Here is a 21,020-nt window from a genome sequence, read left to right on the forward strand (position 1 = left end):
ATTAAAGAACTCCCAACTTTCAACCAATTAATTGATTTATCAATCACAAAGCAGCGCAGACATGGAAATGTAAGAAATCTCCAGAAACTTCCCCCTCCGTTTTTCAAAGGTTATAAAAAAACAACCCAAAACTGTATGTTACTTTTCTCTACTTCAAACGTATATGACAATACTAATAACAATAATTAATTACATTTATAATGCCTTTCCATAAATGTTCTTTATATTAATACAGAGAGAAGTATGTAAGAAAATGGCTAAATATGTATTTCAAGAGAGTCTTCATGATACTAATGTGGTCACCCAATCTTCAAGTCCTTGAAATCCTCTGTTAGCTACATTAAATAAAGTGGGCATTGTGTGAGAGAGAAACAGAAATGGATTTTGTTGCCTGTGCAGAAGACAAGTACAGACCAAAATAGTGGGGACTTTTCCAGTTGGGCGGTACCTTGTCCTTTTATTTCCTTAGACTTGCAGGATTCTGACTTCATCATGCTCTTCCCTAATCCTCTAGCCCACCAGTGTCAAACTGGTGGACTGCGGGCCACAGGCCGCCCTGAGGGAATCTTTGTGGCCCACGATGCTCTGAAATAAAATGTAATGAAGGAGTTGTGTGTATGGTATTGCCTCGATCTCCCCTAAGCGCTACTTTCTTCATAGCAAATTTTTCTATTTTCATTTTATTTCAGAGCACCGTGAGCCACAAAAAATTACCTCAGGGGCCACACGTGGCCCTCGGGCCGCCAGTTTGACCCCCCAGCTCTAACCTGACTCGGTCTCTAAGAGGAAGTCTACATGTTGAGTCATGGTTTCCCAGGTGTCCTCCAGAGCCACAGCTCCTTTTTCAAATGGGTCTTGGGATGATGGTATGATGATGTGTGCTCTGTAATGATTCTTGGATCTGGGTCAGTTGGAAGACATTGATGTACAGCTCATGCATGCCCGCCGACCCTTAGGTTCAAGCTGAAAGAATCTTGCCTGTGGCTATTCTTTGCAGAAGGGATTTGAAAGGGAATATTGAGAACTAGGAATTGCATATTGAAGAATTAGATGGCAGAAGGGTGGGTAATCGGGCGACACATCAAGCAGGGAGTCAAAGAAAAAGGGCCTACTGAGTCACAGGTCATTTGTTTTGTTAGTAAACAAAGGTTGTTAAATCAGCTCCATCCACAGATGAGTCAACAAAAAGGCCTAGTGTTCTACTTAAAAAAAAAGTCAACCACGGAAAACCCTATGGTGAACATGTCTGGTCTGACATAACAAGAGGTAGAAAGACTATAGGACAGCAAATGGGTTTGGCGTGTACACATGACTATGTTGGGAGATGATAATATCATTCAGTTTTGTTTAATGATACTTTAAGGACCATGCATACATAACAGCTATTTTTATTGGCCACATATCACTCTTTGCAAGTGTGTATTACAAGGAGGCCTGGCAGTGTAGTGCTTCAGTGGTTGGCTGCTAACGGAAAGACTAAAGGTTCTTATCCACCAGCTGCTCCCTGGGAGAACATGTGCAATGCTTCCATAAAGATGAAAGACTCAGAAAGAAGGAGGGGAAGGGGAACATTATCAGTCACAGGAAAATTGTGTTGCTTGATGTAGGGGTTATTTTAGTAAAAGTACTCCATTGACACTCCATTAAAACATATAATTTTACTGAAAGATTAATTGCATTTCATATAATAGAGCCCACTTGGCATCTTAAGAGACAATGTACAAATAGCCTCCTTTGCGGTTGCTTTTTATTTGGGAAAAGGCCACAAAAGGGAAGGTTTCACATAAAAGGAAGAAGTGGAGAGGAAGAGGGAAACTTTGAAAAAGATTTGTTAAATCACCATCATTCATAAAAATGCCATTCCCAATCCACTCCCAGTGCTACGGAATTGATTCAGTGACTCCAGAGGACAGAGTAGGCCTTCCCCCACTCAGGCCATAGCAGACTGCCTCATCGCCTTCCCATGGGGCAGCTGGTGGGTTCAAACCGCTGGTCTTTCATTCAGTGTCCCAGTGCTTAAGCTACTGCATGTGGGAGCAACAGGAATCTCTTATCTACTGAAAACAAATGATGAAGCAGAATTTCAAAGGCACTTTTTGTGAACATATTCATGCAGCTGGGTGGGAGTGAGGTATGTCTTGTGATGGAATATAGATCAAGTCAATTCTACTTGGAATTCCGAAATGTAAAACTGATTCATTTGTTTAAGAAGAGAAGGTTGAAGGAACTCTAATCTGAAGCCTTTGAAATGCAAAACATTGTTTACCCAGCAAGGGGAAGTGAATATGGATCAGACAAATTCACTTGGTGATTCAAGGAGCAACTAAAATAACACATTTCCTAACAATAAGCCATTCTCCGTCTAGGTTAGAAATTCTGATCCTTATCTACTTTGTTACTGAAAACATTTACAAGGAAAAGGCTGAATGGATTTCTTTAGAAAGGGAGAAATGAAAATCTTAATTAAAAGTAGAGTTTTGATGTAAATCTAAAGACGCGCCCTTTAGAGATGCAACTCCTCTATTTTTCTAAGGTTCATAACACCAGGAGAACTCAGACAATTATTTTGATTGCTGTAAATAAGTTCAACATCTGTATAAAGTTGAACTGGTAAAAGTTGTGTCACAAATATACTTACAACAATGAGACATACACTGAAGAGCAGCTGTCGAGGGATCTTGTGTGTGACTGAAAAACCTCTCAGGATTTGGTTTCCTGCTTTGGAGGTTTCAGAAGCTAAGTTCATGGAACATCTCTGCTGATTGGCCTAATACTATATTTTTTGCTTCTATTGTAACTCCTAGGAGCCCTGGTGAGGTGATGATTACATGGTGAGCTGGGATCAGCATGGTTAGCAATTCAAAAACATCAGCAGCTCCACGGAAGAAAGACTAGGATTTCTAGTCTAATGAAGAGTCACGTCTCATGTCAGCAACACACAGGGGATTGCTATGAGTCAGCACTGGCTCGATGACAGTGAATATGGTTTGGACAAAGGCATTAGAAGACCGCAAACAAACAAACAAGCAAACAAGCAAAAATATTGTTGAGTCATCTGTAGACAATGGGACTTCACCTCACAGAAGGATGAGTCAACCAGTGTGCAGTATAGCATTAAGGAAACACACCATATTCCTCTGGGGCCTTGAGGCTTCCTCACCCTCCACTATCATGACTCCAGTCCTGCCTTTCACTGTGGGCTAGGCCATAGCAGGTACACAGGTACAGATAAGAAAGAGATAAGAGCTCACAACATATGGAATCCAGGAACAGAAATGGGAGTATCAAGAACAGGAGGACAGGTGGAAGGAGGGGAAAGGAAGGGAGGAAGGAGGAACTGATTGCAATGATTAACCCATACTCCCCACACCCCTTTGCAATGATTAACACATACTCCCCTCTCTCCCCAAGGGACAAACAACAGAAACCATGGGGGAAAGGAGACAGCGGCAGGTATAAAATATGAAAACAATAATAATTTGTAACTTATTAAGGGGGTCACGAGGGTGGGAAGGGGACAGGGAGTGAAAAAAGAGGAGCTGATCCCAAGGGCTCAAATAGAAAGTAAATGTTTACAAAATAGTGATGGCAACATATGTGCAAATATGCTTGATACAATTGATACATGGATTGTTATAAGAGCTGTAAGAGTCTCCAATAAAATGATCTTTAAAAAAAAGAGCTAAATACAAAGGATCCAATTAACAGCAACTCAAAAGATGACACAGGGCAATTTGGGGCAGTGAGTTTATGTCAAGAGGAGAGAAACAACCCAGAAAAGGAGGGTGTCAATTTGAGAGTGAAGGGGTGGAGTCTGGACTATCAATCAAGATGTAATCAATCAGGCTTCTGCGTGGTCATGGCTTTCTCTTGAGAATTCTGGGAACTCCTGTTTTTCCTCCTTGGAGGCAGGAGACATTTCTCTCTGTTCACTCCTTGGGAGATGCTCTACTGATAAGACACCTGAACTATATGGAGAAGACACACGAGACCCCTGCCAGTGTTGAGATACTTACACCACCACTGGATCCACAAGACTGCCCATCCACTGGCCTTTGATCTTCCTGCATTCAGCATTATTTCATGTGTTTTGTGTGTCTGAAGAGGACTTTATAGATTGGTAGCGGACATATGGGCTAATATCGGACCCATGGACTTGATCTGGACTGGGGTGTGATGTTTTCTCAATATACCATTGTTCTTGTATACACATATGAGTGTCTTTCTTTATACACATATGAGTGCCTATGAATTTGTTTCTCTAGTCAATCCGGACTAACACAGAGGGTAGATTGACTCTAAATCTCAAAGAATCTCAGTGAATTGTACGTGTAAAAGCCTTAGAATTGGTGCCTGTTTTGCTGTGTGTATTCTCAACAATACAACAAAAATATTTTTAAAGTAAAAATATTAGTCTTGAAATCTATGAGATAGTTCTATCCTATAAAGTTGCTATAAGTTGGATTTGATAGCAATGGGTTTTGGTTTAATATATCGTGAATTATTTAAAGATTCTTTTTGACATTCATAGAGAATCTATTTTTTTGCTATGTCCAACTATCTTGCACTAGATGTTGTGGTAAATATGTATATCTGTGTGTATGTTCATGAAAAGTACTGTGAGGTTTTTTGAACTGGGTCTACCAGTAAGTCCAGTAGTTGTACATGTGTACAGATTGCTTTTCAATAATACTTGTTTGCTTTCCCTCCCTGCTGGAGTTCCTTCAAGAGTTACAGCTCCAGAAACCCACATGGGAAGTTCTACCCTGTCTGCTAGGGTTGGTATGAGCCAAATTGACACAATAATAATGATTTTGAGTTAATAACACAATACATGGAAATGCCTGAGATCTCTCACCCTTACAAATTCTGCCATACATTTAAAAAAATGATCATACTGACAAATATAAATCGATTAACATTTCCTTATATTTTCATTCTCCTAATATTAATGAACTTGAGTGCATTTATATTATCCTTACTATCAGAAAATAGATTCCCTATAAAGTTAGCTTTCCTCTAACCCAGCAGTTCTCAACCTGTGGGTCACTGCGACCCTTTTGGGGGTCATATGACTCTTTCAAAGGGGTAGCCTAAGACCATTAGAAAACACATAAGTATTCCACAATTTATAATTACATATTGCTTTGTGATTAATCACTATGCTTTAACTATGCTTAATTATGTTCAATTTGTAACAATGAAAACACATCCTATATAGCAGATGTTTACATTGTGATTCATAACAGTAGCAACATTGCAGTTATGAAGCAGCACCGAAAAGAATTTTATGGTTGGGGGTCACCACAACTTGAGGAACTGTATGAAAGGGTCGCGGCATGAGGAAGGTTAGGAACTACAGCTCTAATCCATGCTTGCACTCTATACTTGACCTTCATGCTTCACTCACCTGACTACACGGAGACCTAATATTTCTGGTCATAGATGGGCATTCTTAGGCAGGCTAAGTAAAAAATTATTGCTACCAAATCACAGAAAATTAAACACACTATAAAATGTGAAGCTATTATTTCCAGATATATCATGCCTTTAAGTCTGTACATTTCTGATAGCAGTTTCCATCTCTAAATTTTCTCTGAAGAAATTTCCACTGATGGTACCAGAATGAGACTCAAGGTTATGAGCCTCTCCTTTCTTGGTTCTTGTCCCACACAGAAGAAATCATTCAGGGGAGACATAGCATTCAGACCACAGTTAGACCAAAGTTTTCAACAGAGTGAGTGGGTTTACTGAGAGGGACTTTGTCATGAACACACAAGGCCCCCAGTTAATCTAATGGTTTAGTAGAGTGAAAAGCTAGTGTCCCTCCCCTTTCTGTCAGTGCACTCCTGCAGCCCAGAGTTCATGCTCTGACCTTGGCATCAGTCTCCAAAACCAGAATCTATTCCCTCATTTGGAAAGTAGTGTGAATATCCTGCACCCCCTACCCCACCCCCTACTGCCTAAGCCCTATCTCGGTCCTTTCTATTGATAAAGAAATGTGTTCAACTGCCCTGCACCTTTTGTGCAGGGGCGAGCTGGTGGAAGGGTGCCTCTGCCTTCCATTGTTACCCTTTTCCCTTTTCATTGTCATTTTTTTCTCTTCCTTTGCCCAATTCTGTCTAATTTACAGGACTCAATGACACAACATCAAAACACAATTTCAAGATCTTCAATGGACTCAAATCATGTTCCTGTTAAATGTTATTTGAATTTGGGGAATGATAAGTTGTCTGAGGGGGCAAGATAGGACTAGGTTGTGTGGAGTTAGGTTTCCCCATGAAATGTTCATAAGACAGTTATTGTCACCCTAGAAAATGAGTGGCCACATCTCTATAACGAAAAAGGGAAAAAAAAATCCTTGGTGCAACTTTCTTGGCCTTTTTCTCACCAGTACAGTTTTCCTTGATTCATAAAATTATTCACAATAATCCTGCATGTCTGTGATAGGTAGGTTTGTTGTGCCAACGTGGCCAATGAACACATATGGGATTAATTGAAGGAAGGAGAGATAAATGGCTTGCTGAACCTCGCCTCTCTTGTCTCTTGCTCTTTGATCATCGGACCAGTGTCAGCTGCCTTAGCTGGTTCTGTGCCTCAATTTTCAAGCTACACTACCTGTGGGACACCTAACCAGTGGACTGTGTCACTGTAATTTGAGGTTCTTCAAGACCTGCTTCGCCACACCATTGGAATTTACATCTCTTGATCTGGGAACTGTCGGAACCTGTCATCTGGCTGACTGTTGGTGACCTGCCTTGCTGTTTGCTTCCTGCGGCTGGATAACTTGAATTGCTCTACAGAGGACTACCTTTGGCCCTCAAGACTTGAAGGACTGCCAGTGTCTCACAACTGTCTCATGGAAGTGAGTTGCACTAAGCCATTTGTACTGCTTTATAGATTAATTAACTGTTTATTTCTTATGTTTTATATGTATGCATATAGTGTCGTGGCTTTGTTTCTCTAGAGAACACTGTCTAACATACTGTCCACCAGCTTCTGAAAAAATATCTATAAATATTACACATTTAGAATCCTAAAAGCAGTTGCCATAACCTTCAGAGATAATTTAATCGGCCTGATTGAAGTCAATATCTTAATTAGACCTTTTTGGAAAAAAATCAAATTAGACATATAAGTGTAGTACTAAGACTTGTCTGCAGTCTTGCTTGGCTCACAATGTAAATACATTTTGTTTAGAATATACCAATGCCTGTGTGAACTACAATCCTAATACCTATCCTTCTTGTTCTACCCTCATATGTATAAATATTATATATAAATATCAATAATATACAGCACATATGCACACCTATACCTATGAACTTCCTAGTACAGACTAGCAAGGTTATAGTGATACAGTCCAGGTTTTTGTACTTTTTGGAAAAAAATAATAATTTAAATTAAACCTAGATTTTTTTTAAATTGGGAAAATCTCATTTTAGAATTTCTCAAAATACCCTAAAATAATGAAGACACCCTAAAATTGGATGTTATGATAGTTGTCCAAATACCACTCTCTGAGGCTATTTTGTTGTTGTTTGTAAGTGCCTTTGAGCAGGTTCTGACCAGTACGGCCCTATGTGCACCAGAACAAAGCACTGCTCAGTCCTGCGCCGTCTTCTGTGTGAGCCCATCAACGCAGCACATCTTGCTGAGGGCTTCTACAGTCATCAAGGTCTCTCTGGACAATATGTCCAAAATAGTGAGATGAAGTCTTGCCATCCTTGCTCCTAAGGAGCATCTGGCTGTACTTCTTCCGAGACAGATTTGTTTGATCTTTTTGGCAGTCCACGGTGTTTTCAATATTCTTAAAGAACACCATAATTCAAATGCATTGATTCTTCTTTAATATTCTTATCAACGTGTAACTTTAACGTGCATATGAGGCTAATGAAAATCCCATGGTTTGGGCCAGTTGATCCTTATTCTCAAAGTGACATCCTGACTTTTCAACACCTCAAAGAGGTCCCGGGCAGCAGATTGACGCAATGTAACACATCGTTTGATCTCTTGACTGATGCTTACATGATCATTGATTGCGTATCCAAGCAAGATGAAATCCTTCACAACTTCGTTCTCCTCTTCATTTATGATGGTATTTCCTATTGGCCCAGTGTGAGGAGGGCTGTTTTCTTTACAATGAGTTCCAGTCCATACTGAAGGCTGCAAGCATTGATCTTCATCAGCAGGCACTTGAAGTCTTCCCCACTCTCAGCAAGCAGTGTTGTGTCATTGCATATTCCAGGTTGTTAATAGGCTTCTACACATCCTGATGCCATATTCCTGTTCTTATAATTCAGCTTCTCTGATGATTTGCTTAGTATACAGATTGGACATATATGGTAAGGGGACTTTCCAGTGGTGAGGGATATGACCCTGACACATGCCTGTCCCGATTTTAAATGATGCGGTATTCCATTGTTCTGTTCCCACAACTGCCTCTTGATCCTTATAAATATTCTGCATGAGCACACTGTAGTGTCCGGGGATTCCTATTCTCTAGGCTGTCTATAGTTTGCTGTATTCCACATAGTCAAATGTCTTAGCATAGTCAATAAAAAAAAGCAAGCATTTTTCTGGTATTCTCTGGTTTGAGTCAAGATCTATCTGACACCAGCCAGGATATCCCTTGCTCCCTGTCCTCTTCTGACTACAGTTTGAACCTCTGGCAGCTCCCAGTCAATAGTCTGCTGTAATTGGTACTGGATGATCTGTAGAAAAAAGTGATTTGTTTGTGATAGTAATGATTTTGATCTATAATTTGAGTATTAGGTCACCTTTCTTTGGAATAGGAACAGGTAAGGATCTCTTTCAGTCAGTTGGCCAAGTAACTGTCTTCCAAATTTCCTAGCATAGAGGAATCAGTGTTTCCATTGCTTCTCCAGCTGTTGAAACATTTTAAATGGTGTTGATTCAATTCCTGGACCCTTGTTTTTGGATAATGCTTTCAGTAGAGATTGGGCTTCTTTCAGCACCATTGGTTCTTGCTCATATGCTATCTCTTGAAATGATTGAATGTCGATTATTTCTTTTTGGTATAGTGCTTTGTATATTCTTTCCATCTTCTTTTGATTATTCCTGCATCATTCAATATATTGTCCCTGAAATATTTCTATCTTATAAGTCGAGGCTTGAATTTTTCTTTAGTCGTTTCTGTTTAAGATATGCTGTGTGTACTTTTCTGGTTTTCTAAATCTAAGTAGGTCTTTGCATATCGCACTATAATACTTTACTTTGTTGAGTTGCTTTTTGAAATTTGAGGCTATCAAAACAGAAAGGGGTTGAAAGTCAATGGTAGCATTTCATTTGATTGACTAAGCATAGGACAGTCCCAGGCTTCCCATCAACAAGAAGGCACCCTGAGTCCTGGGCTGATGGTTTTTTATTTTTGTCTTCTAGGGGGTAAACTGGTATCTGAGTGATGTTCATCATAAGATGATCCAGTATAAGATTAGTTTCTGTGCATCCTCAGTAAGTACAAGGCATCACGAATATGGTGTTTCACTCATTCCTGGCATATTGGTCAAGTTGTGGGATTTTGCATTCAGATTTCAAAAAATTAGGTAGAGGACACATTGGTTATATCTTCACAAGATTAGTTATAACCAGATTTACATCTCCAGTCACTTATTTTTATTTACTGTCTCAATTATCTAATGAAGGAACTGAATATTATGATTCGACTGTGAAGTGCCATCTTGTGTATATCTCGGTGCTAACAAAGAAGGCTTATAAGATAAGAGTTAGGTGTCACTGCTTTAAGAAGGTTTAAATGATCTACGTATAATGCCCTCCCAGGGGGATGGACAACAGAACATTGGGTGAAGGGAGAGAGGAGTTGGTATAGACATGAAAAAATTTTATAAATTATCAAGGGCTCCTGAGGGAGGGAGGTTTGGGGAGGGGGAAAGGAGCTGATACTAAGGGCTCAGGTAGAAAGATAATGTTTTGAAAATGATATGGCAGCATATGTACAAATGTGCTTGACACAATGGGTGTATGCATGGATTGAGATGAGCTGTAAGAGCCCCCAATAAAATGATTAGAAAAATAAAAATAAATAAAAAGAGAATTGAAAGTTAAAAACAAGAAATAAAATTACATGATTAACAATGAATACGCAGTAGAAAAATTTCCGAGGGGAGAAAATGACAACCAGATAGGACTCATCCGTCTGGAGCTCCTGCTGCCAGACCAGAAAATTGGGAGGTAAGGTGAAGGAAACGGGGAGGTGGAGTCCTGAAATTAGAACTAGGGTACCATGGTTTCTCCTGAACCCCTTTTTTTGTGTGAGATTTCCACTCACAAAGCAAACTAAGAACGCTTTAAAGCGCCCTAGTTTTGGCGATCCCGCAGGCACTGACTGTGCCATTGCCAGGAGCAGTGATTTCTGCGGGCAGAATTCCAGACAGGAGGGGAACCCTACTCCGGAGCTCTCCGCGTGGTTGGCTGCCTTGAGCCCCCAGCCAGGGAGTGGTGGCAGGTAGCCATAATTTAGAGTAGAAGAAAAAATATATTATTACCTTAGGAAGATCATGGTGTGGGAGAAAATAGGCGGAAAGTCGGGAGTCCAGGGGCAAATGTAGTTCCAATTGGCTGAGAAGGAAAAAACCCCCCTGATAAGCTGGATCTCCCCTCTGGGGGCCAGCCTGACAGCCCCCAAATCGGAGCACATCACAAGCATAATAAGAAAAAAAAGGGTGAAATATATATTATTGGTTTAAAACTCAAACCCAAGTCTGGTTGCTCAGTTCCAAGGAGCACATAGGCGGAGGCCCTTAACATAAAATAATGAATACAAAGAAGGAGAAAATGAAATTGATTTTTGGTAAAGATTATACAACTCTTCTGGTATGATTGAACGATTGAATTGTATAAGGTGTGGATGAAGTGTGAATACAACTGTCAAAAAACCAACAAACAAGATGAACTCGATGCTAGAAATCACACTGAGAGAAAAATGAAAAGAATCTGCTGGCATCAAGTCAGTGTGACTCAGAGCAATCCTGCTGGGCAGGATGAAACTGCAGAAGTGCACCATAGGATTCCCCAGGCTGTGAATCTTCATGGGATCTGACTACTCTATCTGTCTCCCCTCAAAGCCAACTTTTGGTTTCAAACTACTAACATGTTAGTAGTCTAGTGTTTAATCTCCATACCCCCAGGACTTCTAAACTAGTAAGTACTGAGCTCATGGGGATGACTAGAGGTATTGTTTGAGGCTCGCTATTTTCTTTGTTATATCTCCACATTATTATTTTTCATTTCCATTCACTCATTATACTAGATACAAATACTGTGTGCGTGTGTGTGTGTGTGTGCATGTGTGTGTGTTCTAAGCCTTGATGTAATTCACTGTGCTACAAAATATGTGGCTGACTTCCACCCAACAATTGTAATAGGATTACACCCTACAGCAAACCAGAGAACAAAGAAACAGATTACAAACCAAGCTTTGACTTAATTACAAAGCAACATAAAGGAAGAAATTCATGAAGAATGAAGGTCCATGTTTGCAAACAAGTTGACGCGACCAGTTGGAAAATGAAGGCTTTTTCAACGAAGGTGCCAGTGCCCACTGAGCCGAAGGCACCGGGCACCATAATGGAGGGGTTGCTCAGAGCTGAGCAAACGCAGACACTCAAACTGACAATCACCAAAGATGGAAATCCCCCGCCTTCACCACAATGCTCTCTGGCATGGATGGAAATAACCAATCTTATTCCTCTACTATACTTGTGCTTTCAGGCTGCCCTTGCTCTTTCAGATGCCGAGAACAGAACTGCAAATATTAAAAGGGAAAACAATTGTGGCATTTCAAAAAAGCTAAGACGCGAGAGAGAAATGCTGAACATTTTGCAAAATCGTGTCATTGGTCAGTTTTGCAGTTCTCAGAGTCCAGTGTGATTTGAGTCAATCAAGAGATTGCCTTTCTCTGAAATGTATAGTTCCCCCTTTCCCCATGACACCTCCCTTACTGCTTCGTCTTGTCCTGACCCTGCTTTCCTGGAAATATTTTCTGGAAAACACTGCTCCCTCTTGATTACTTTATAAATTTGTTCTTAAAGGATTTAGGTACACTCTGAAGGACAGTAGCAGGCATCTCAGGGATAAGGCGTACACTAAACGGACTACTACAGATGGTTTGTACAGAAAAGTAATGTTTAGGGAAGTAGATTGAGGTCCCAGTACCGCAGTTTGTAATGTTTGGCTACAGATTTTGGAGTTTATTTAATAGGCCATGGGACTTCACATGAAAAACTGATTCTTTGGTGAGATTAATAAGATTAAACACAGAAGGTACATATAGAGAAAGAAGGAGAAGCTGAGGGCAAACCGACTCTTACAAAAAGAAAATTATAAGGTAAAATTGTATTTTAACTAATATAGAAATGGAAATTAGGGGCAGCCTTCAATCAATCAAATGCTATTGAACCTTATGTTCAAAACTATTAAAAAATAAAACAAAAATTGTAAAGATGTATCAGGTACCTTTTTCCCCATCACACCTCTTTAATACTATTCTTTAACATTCACTTTGGGTACAACATGTCTGAGAAAATCTTCTCTAACTCATCCTACCCAGAGATGGGCACATATTCATTTTGGCAGTCCTGGGGGTTTTCACTGTGAAAGTACTTTTTATTCAGCTGTATTTATCTCTTTAAATGTGTATTACTAACTTTGTACCAGAAGCCATGCAATGTAGGGCTTTATAAAGATGTTCTGACAGTCCTGTCCAGTACATGTTGAACTGCTAACTGCAAGGTCAGTGGTTCAAACCCACCAGCCTCACCAGGGAGAAAGCTGAGGCTAGCTGCTCCTGTATAGATTTTCAGCCTTGGAAACTGGACACTGGGTCCCTGCGAGTTGGAATCAACTCAGTGGTAGGAAGATCAGGTGTATGTGTTTGGGTTTGTCTAACCAGACAAGGCATGAACAGAATTGCAAAAGGACAGGTGATCTTTTTTTTTTTTCTTTCTGGGAAGCGATTGATTTTGTTTATTTATTTTGCATATTACATGTGAAGAGTTAATAGGAATCTCACAGAGGTATAGAGCACAAAAGCATAATGAGGTTAAGAAATGGTTTTGTTTTAATTTGGAGAAAAATAGTAGCTATTATCTCTGAAGAAAGGAAAGGTTATAATTGCCATTAAAAAACATCCCAAATGAAATCCCGTGCCACCAAGACTCATTGAAAGTGCCACTTAGGAAGTGGAATATATTGGGCTTCACAGCTCATGTTGGAGACTGAAGCCAAACTTGGAATTCCAAATAGAATGTTTTATGTCATGTTACCCCCGTGACAGGCATGCTTGCTGCTTAAGACGGATGCTACAGGGACTAGGAGAGGTGAATAGGGAGAGATGATATAAATTCTTATAAATATGTTTCAAAGGAACTTGACTTTCATTTGGATTTGAGAAAAATAGAGAAGAGCTTCAGCGAGTGAGATAAGCCAAGATCATTTCATAGCAAACTGGGCCCGTCATCAGTGCAATGAATGGCTTCACATGTCCATGTGAAATAACATGGAACAATGGAATCAAACGTTTAAGAAAGTTTCCCTTGGTGTTCCTAATGAGTTAAATCGGAGTCTCCCCAAAGATCTACCAATCTAGAACCTCGAATTGTGATCTCTGAAAATAAGATCTTTTTCATTATTATCTAAAGTTTTAGAGCAAAACTATAATGAGTTATTTCAGGCCTTAAATCCAATGACTGGTGTCCTTGTAAGAAAAGATCTGGGAAGAGGACCAACAAAAATATATGGTGTCTATCTCCACAGAGAGAGAACTAGAGGTATACAACCACAAGTCAAGAAATATCCAATTTGAAATGTAAACCCTCACCCCTAGTTCACAATAAAAATCATGTAATTAAAAAAAGAAATAGCCGAGGAGCTGGCAAAAAACAGCAATGAGGAGCGAGGACAAGCTGATTTCTCCTCAGTTTCCAGAAAGCAGCAGTTCGGCTGACACCTTGATTGGGGGCAATGTCCTCCCAAACTGGAAGAGAATGCATTTCTGCTTTTCAAACTACACAGACATGGATGCTCATGAGCTAATTACTGGTGCAATCACTGCTCTGCTGGAAGAGGACCACAAAAGTGGAGAAAGGACCGTGGTTGGGATCCTACACATTTCCAGCCTCAAATGGGCTTCAGGCTTCATTCTGGGGCTTCCAAAACCTGGGTAAGTGGCAGTTGGACTATGATTCATGATCATAAAATCTTGTGTCATAGCCACAAGGTGGCTACCCAATAATACTGTGATCTTAGCTTTAACTTAAGCTAGGTAACAAGCATCTGATTGGCTATTCTTGGTAAGTACTCTGGGACGTTCCCTGGTTTGTTGTGTGAGCATCTTTCTGCATTATAATGAACTTCCAGTCACACTCTTTTTGAGGGAAGGTGTGCTTCCTTGGACTTGCCTCAGCAAAGGCACGTTACTGGTTTAATAATCAAGACACCTTTGCAAAGGAACATAAAGAATTCAAATAAGATCTGACTTATGCCCAGACGTCCAGTGGAGTTAGGGCTCCCATTGTGGATGGCAGTCTTCCACAAACAGTACTTCAGAGTGTGAGGACTAATGCTCTATGTCATCTCAGTTCATTTTGGTGAGGTTGCACATGCCATTTTTCCTGGAAATTCACTCACTCTTCTCCCAGAGCTCATGATTCCCACATTGTGAAATACTCACTTTATCCACAAGGATCAAAGAAAAAATCACTACTAGCATTGAAATTCAGTAAAGTTGGGACATGCTCTGAACTAGAGAGAGAAACCAAGATGCAGCCATCCTTTCCTACTACTTACTTGTGTGTCTTTGGGAAATTTTCTTACCATTAGGGTTTGTTTTCTCATTTGTTAAAAGATAATAAATTGAATATCAAATCAATGATATCTCAAGCTATTTCTAATGTTAAAATATGTATGTTTTCTTCATATTTGGTTAAAACATACCTTGTCAGGGTAATACCATCTGGATGATTTTAGTAAATACATGTCACTGTGGTGGCCAGTTGCCATGGAATTGGTCCCTCATTCATAGCAACCTCAGACACTATCAGATAAACTATTTTAATCCATAGGATCTTATTAGCTGAGTTTTGGAACTAAGTAGCCAGGCCTTTCTTTCTAGCCCACCTTAGTATAGAAGCTCAGCTGTAATTTGAGGCTCACTGACCAAGAATCTAACCTATAGTCTATAATGTAAAAAACAAACAAACAAATAAACAAACCCCAAAACAAATCACCACCATCAAATTGAATCTGACTCGTAGAATTTCCCCTGTGACTTTGCAAGAATGTTAATCTTTAAGGAAATAGGAAGTCTCATCTTCCCCCCACTGTGCAGTAAGTGGTTTCAAACTACTGATCCTGGAATTGCAAACCCAATGTGTAACCTACTATGCCACTCACAGAGGTGGCTCCTGGAGTCACTCACAGAGGTGGAGAATTCTACTACTAAATCACCACTATCTTCTAGTTGACTACCTATTAGTGTGTTTAATCTTCAGAAAAACCAAGCAATTCAGCATCCCCTAGTTCTATAGACCTTGCAAACTCTCGAAGAACTGGGGCGGGAGTTGCTTTCCTTGGGCAAATTAAATCAACTTGAGTCAAAAGACCTTTCATTTCCATTTTAAAGTGAGAAAATGCACTAGCAATCATCTAAAAATATAATTACCGGATGAAATAAATAAGACAGAGATAGAATGTGTGTGTATGTATTTGGGTGTATCTTAAATTACCACTTTTAGAATAAATGAATTTAGGAAGTTACTTATGCAGAATTAATTTCTCTACTAGTAAAGATTTTTCCCTCAGATGTGTTCAAGTTTAGGTGCACATAAATAAAAGCTCATTGTCAATGCCATTACAATTGGTAATCAGAGGACAAGAGCAATTCCAGCCATTCTATGCCACACAATGGGTTTGATTGCCGGGAAAAGGAGACAGCTCCAGCAGCTGTGCATCTATTAGCTGTTTCTTTTATGGAAATGATAGCCAACTTTTTAAATGGAAGCCCTGGATTTGTCAGTTCTCCTTGTACTGTACAGAAAATGGCACAAATGCCTTGGTAGTTAATGCCAAATGACTAGGAGAAAAGTTAATCGATGCCTTTCTTACTGGTGAGGAGTACGCAAGGCTCACTTAGCATCTGTTGGTAGGAGTGTGGACAGGCACTTACCCCACTACCATTGAATCAATTCTGACTCATGGTGACCCCCTTGGTCGGGGTAGAGCTGCCTCTGTGTGTTTCTGAGACATAGGGACTCATGACAGAAGTAGAAAGTCTCAGCTTTCTCCTGAGGCTTTGAGCTGCTGACCTTGTGGGTCCCAGTCTAATGTAGAGCCACCATGCCACCAAGGCTCCTGGACAGGCATGTAGGAGGTCACAATGTGCGATGCTTTGTCAAGCTGTAAGCAAGCAGGTGGCTGCAGAGCAAAACCAGTGCTTCCCTGCATCTCTGCTTTACACGAGCACGGACTCTGGAACAAAATGGCAATGTTAAAGACAGGACAAATTATTGAGCACAAGTCTTTTCCTGTCTCATTTGAAAATTAGCAACCAGACCCATACCATTTCAACTCAGAAATGCAGGGGGCTCCCATGGAATTCTTCTTGCAATGTGTATTTGCACCACAGAGATGGTGGTAAACATTCTTAGGAGATGGGAAATGGATGGGGTGGGTCATGTTAGCATTTCCATAGATCGGCTACAGTAATGCCCACTATTTGCATATTTCTGAGAGATATGAAAGCAGACTCCATGAAATTATTGAAAATATAAGAACACACAGTTTATGTGAAAAATCTCCTTGATTTTTCAAGAGTGAAATCACTGAATATCTTAAAAGTTATTACAAACTTCATGCATCCAGAAAACAGGACCAAAAGACTCACTCATTTATTCTGAAAGTGCTTCCTGAATGCCAGGAGCATGGGTATAGCAGAGAAAATAATCTGTAACGTCCTGCTTTTCCAAACTTAATACTCCAGTAGGTAATCATCATTTTGGCATTGGCAGAATCATAATTTTTGACATGTTACGTGAAGTTACATATCTAAATTTACACACACCAAAAAGACTGTTTTCATACAATTTTCAACCTCACTGCCAACTCATAGAAACCCTATAGGATAGAGTAGAATTACCCCCTTTGGATTTCTGAAACTGTAATTATTTACAGGAATGGAAAGTCTCATCTTTTTCCCTTGGATTGCAGGTGGCTTTGAACTGCTCCTCTAGAGGTTATTAACCCAATGCTTAAACCATTCTATCACAAAGGATCCCTTGGATCCAACAGACTTCTTAAGAGCATTCAAGATAAATTGGCTACTTTTTATGCTGTGAAAACTTACAGAATATCAAACTAGTTGCTGTCTACTCAATTTCAACTACTCAATTTATATAGTACAATTTATGCAAATTATAGTACAATTTACTCAATTTATATAGCCCAGAGTAGAACTGTACTATGTAAAGTTTTCAGTGGCTAATGTGTTTCAAAGTAGAAAGTACAAAGCCCAATTATTCCCCGCCCCACCCAACCTGCCTAAGGCAAAAGGCAAAGTAGAAATCCCAATTTTAAAATAAAAATGCTAAAGGCCATTTGGATCTTTCTAGCATTTTAGTGCGCCATACAAAATGATCACCTTAAAAATTGCTTATTGTAGCTGGTCAAACATTGAATTAATGCACCCTAATGTGGTCGCTGGACTGCCTCTCTTTGGGGAGGTGGGTGATGTTATCTGATAATTACAGTTTCAAAGGCCTTATGTGGCCTATGGGCTGGATGTTCTCCATTTCTCTAAAGGTAACTCTGGGTGGACTCAAGTCCCCAATCTTTGTGTTACCAGCTAAATTCTTAACACTTTGTGCCACCCAGTAACTCAAATGGAGTATTCAACAGCTTGTAAACTTGTGAAGAAGGCTGGGGACACAGGCAGGAATAAAAGAAACAAGACCAACCACCTGCAGCAGACCCGACGTAAAGACAGCGCCTCTATGAGAACTGAGCCACAGATGCTGCCAGTTCTAGTCCCATAGACTGGAAACCTTGACCCATTGTGCCTGGGGTCTCCAACTTATATCCAGAGTACACCAGATCAATCTCACCATCCTTGTTTCCAAGGAGCACTCCGGCTATACTTCCAAAAAAGATGCTGCGACTCCCAGTCCCACTGGAAATCTTGATCCATTGTGCCTGGGATCTCAAAGCCACCGAGTCTGCTGTCCTTGTTTTTCAGGTCACAGCTAAGGGTCCAAGTGCCAGGGCAAAGTGTTCAGCAAAAAATGGTCACAGTAACTCAACATTGATTCCTAGTGAAACACAGCAAACCTTAGTCTCAAAGTCAACACACTCTCAAATAAGTAGCTGGTTCCTGAGACTGGAGAGAAGATTTGTGAGATCAAACCTCTTTCATTTTCATTCTGCCCTCTCAGTTCCTCTCACAAAGCCAATAAGGTTCTAATAGTGGCTAATTACCTTTAAGAATGAAATCATTATTAGATATGGGCATGAGATGCATTCACACATTTTGAAACTCGCTCTCAGGTTGGTGTCAACTTCTGTTGGAAAAAGTGAATTTTTTTTACAGAGGTTTATGAAGTCAATAGAAAGGGCTCAGCTATTGGTCTCTTCCCCAGCAAATGGAGACAGGGAACAACAGGGATTGTGTAAGGGATATCGAAGGGAATGTTCCTAAGGAGCATTTTGACCCTGAATACGTGGTGCTCGTCGTTGGTTCCAGGTGTCATGGGGTTGGTTTGAACTCATAGTGACCCTCTGGGTGAGAGAAGGAAACACCCCCTGGCCTGCACTGTTCTCATAGTTGTGTTATTTTTTAATCTATCATGTGGCCATGTTTAATTCACATTGTTGAGGGTCTTCCTCTACAAAGCATGTTATCTTTAAAAAGGGACTAGTTTCTCCCGATAACATATATGCAAAGCACGCTCGACAAAATCTCACCATCCTTGCTTCCAAGTGGTTCTTTGGGCAGCCCATGGGGCTTCTCATATCTTCTCCAGCACCATAAATCAAATGCATAGACTTTCCTCCTGTCTTCCCTTTTCCATGTCCAAATTTCATAGGTATATGAGGCAATGGGAAATGCCATGGCTTGGGTCAGGGGCACCTTAGTCCTCAAAGTAATATCCTTACTTGTCAACATTTTTAAAAGGTCTTGTGAAAAATATTTGTTCAATGGAAGGCATCATTTGATCTCTTGACTACTGCTTCCATGAGCACTGATTCTATATCTAAGCAAGATGAAATCTTTGACTTCAATCTTTTCTCCATTTATTTGTACAGGTGTAAGGCTTTTTGTTTTCTTTTCTAGTTTTATTGGCATACAATTCACATATCACACAATTCCACAGCACAATTATATTGAGAAGAGTTGTATAATCATTACCACGATCAGCGTTAGAACATTTTCCTCATTCTTCTACTCATCGTTATTAGCTCTCTATTTCCCCCCAACCTCCCCTGACACACCCTCACGGAACCAGTAATCCAATTATTGTCTCTATAGATTACTTATCATAGATTTCATATACCAAAAAAATAAATAAATCTAGCAAGAATAACAAAGATTTTTGCTTTCTGTGCATTGAATTATAATCCATTCTGAAAGTTGCAATCCTTGATCTTCCTCGGCAAGTGCTTCCATCCTTTCTCATTCTCAGTAAGCAAGGCTGTCATTGGCACATCACAGATTGTTAAAAACTTTTCCTCCAATGCTGATACTGCATTCTTCTTTGTGTAATACAGCTTCCCTGGTTATTTGCTCAGCATACAGACAGGCTGAACAAGAATGGTGAAGGATCTAACTCTGACACACACCTTTCTTGATTGAAATCATGCAGTATTCCCTTGTTCTATTTGCATAAGTGCCTATTATTCCATGTACAGCTCCACGCAAGCACCATTGATGGTTCTGACATTCCCATTCTTCTTAAGGCTATAGATAGTTTATCACACTCCATACAGTCAAATATGTTTGCATCGTCACTGAAATACGCATAAGCTGCATTCTTCATTCTGCTTTCAGTCAAGATGCATCTGATAGCAGCAATGATCTGCATCCTCTTCTGAATCTGGCCTGAATTTCTGACAGCACCTATCAATATGCTGTGCAACCATTGTTGGATGATCTTCAGCAAAATTTTACTTTCACGTGAAATTACTGAGCTTGTTCTAAATAAAAGATGCACATTCTGTGGGGTCACCTTTCTTTGGAATGAGTACAATTTGGATCTCTTCCTGTCAGCCAAACAAGGCGCATACAGAATATGAAGCAGAGAAAGCTGTATTTGCTGGTTGTCTGAGCACCAGGGATAACACACATGTTCTGTTCTTGTGTGAGGATAAGAAATACCATCCTGTGCACTCTTTTTGGTAACAATTGAGTAACAATGAGATATGCTGCCCAGGAAAAGTCACCTTGTAATGCAGGTTGGGGGAGACAAGAATGAAGCGGCATTAGTGTGCCATCCTTCAGGAGACGTGGTCTTGGAAGGCTCATTATTCAAAGCAGACATTTAATCAGACGAGTTGGGTGACAAGTTAAAACTCCTGAGGAGAACCAATGTGAGAAGACTCTTCTTCGTACAAGGTGATTTCGTGAGTGCCATCCATCTTGCAAAGCTAAAAAGAGGACAGGATTTGTTAGATATAAAGCTTAGCAGTAGTCTCATATTCATCAAGGCACTTTTCCTTCGTTGCTATAAAAGAAAACAAATAGTTCACAACTCTAATCACCATGAATATGACCTGGAAGAAACTAAAGCACAAACAAAGGCCATAAAGCACAGTTTACATTTCTGAACAACAGAATACTATCATCCTGTTACACAAAGCTATTTCTCCCAATTTTCCAAATATAACACAACATCCATTCTCTGATTCAGACGGGCATTCCCATGGCACTCTCTCCTCTTCCTGGTTCTGTAATTCATTGCATTGGCCACACAGAACTCACAGACAATGCTTAT

This window comes from Tenrec ecaudatus, chromosome 13 (assembly GCF_050624435.1).
Source record: "Tenrec ecaudatus isolate mTenEca1 chromosome 13, mTenEca1.hap1, whole genome shotgun sequence".
Lineage (NCBI taxonomy): Eukaryota > Metazoa > Chordata > Mammalia > Afrosoricida > Tenrecidae > Tenrec > Tenrec ecaudatus.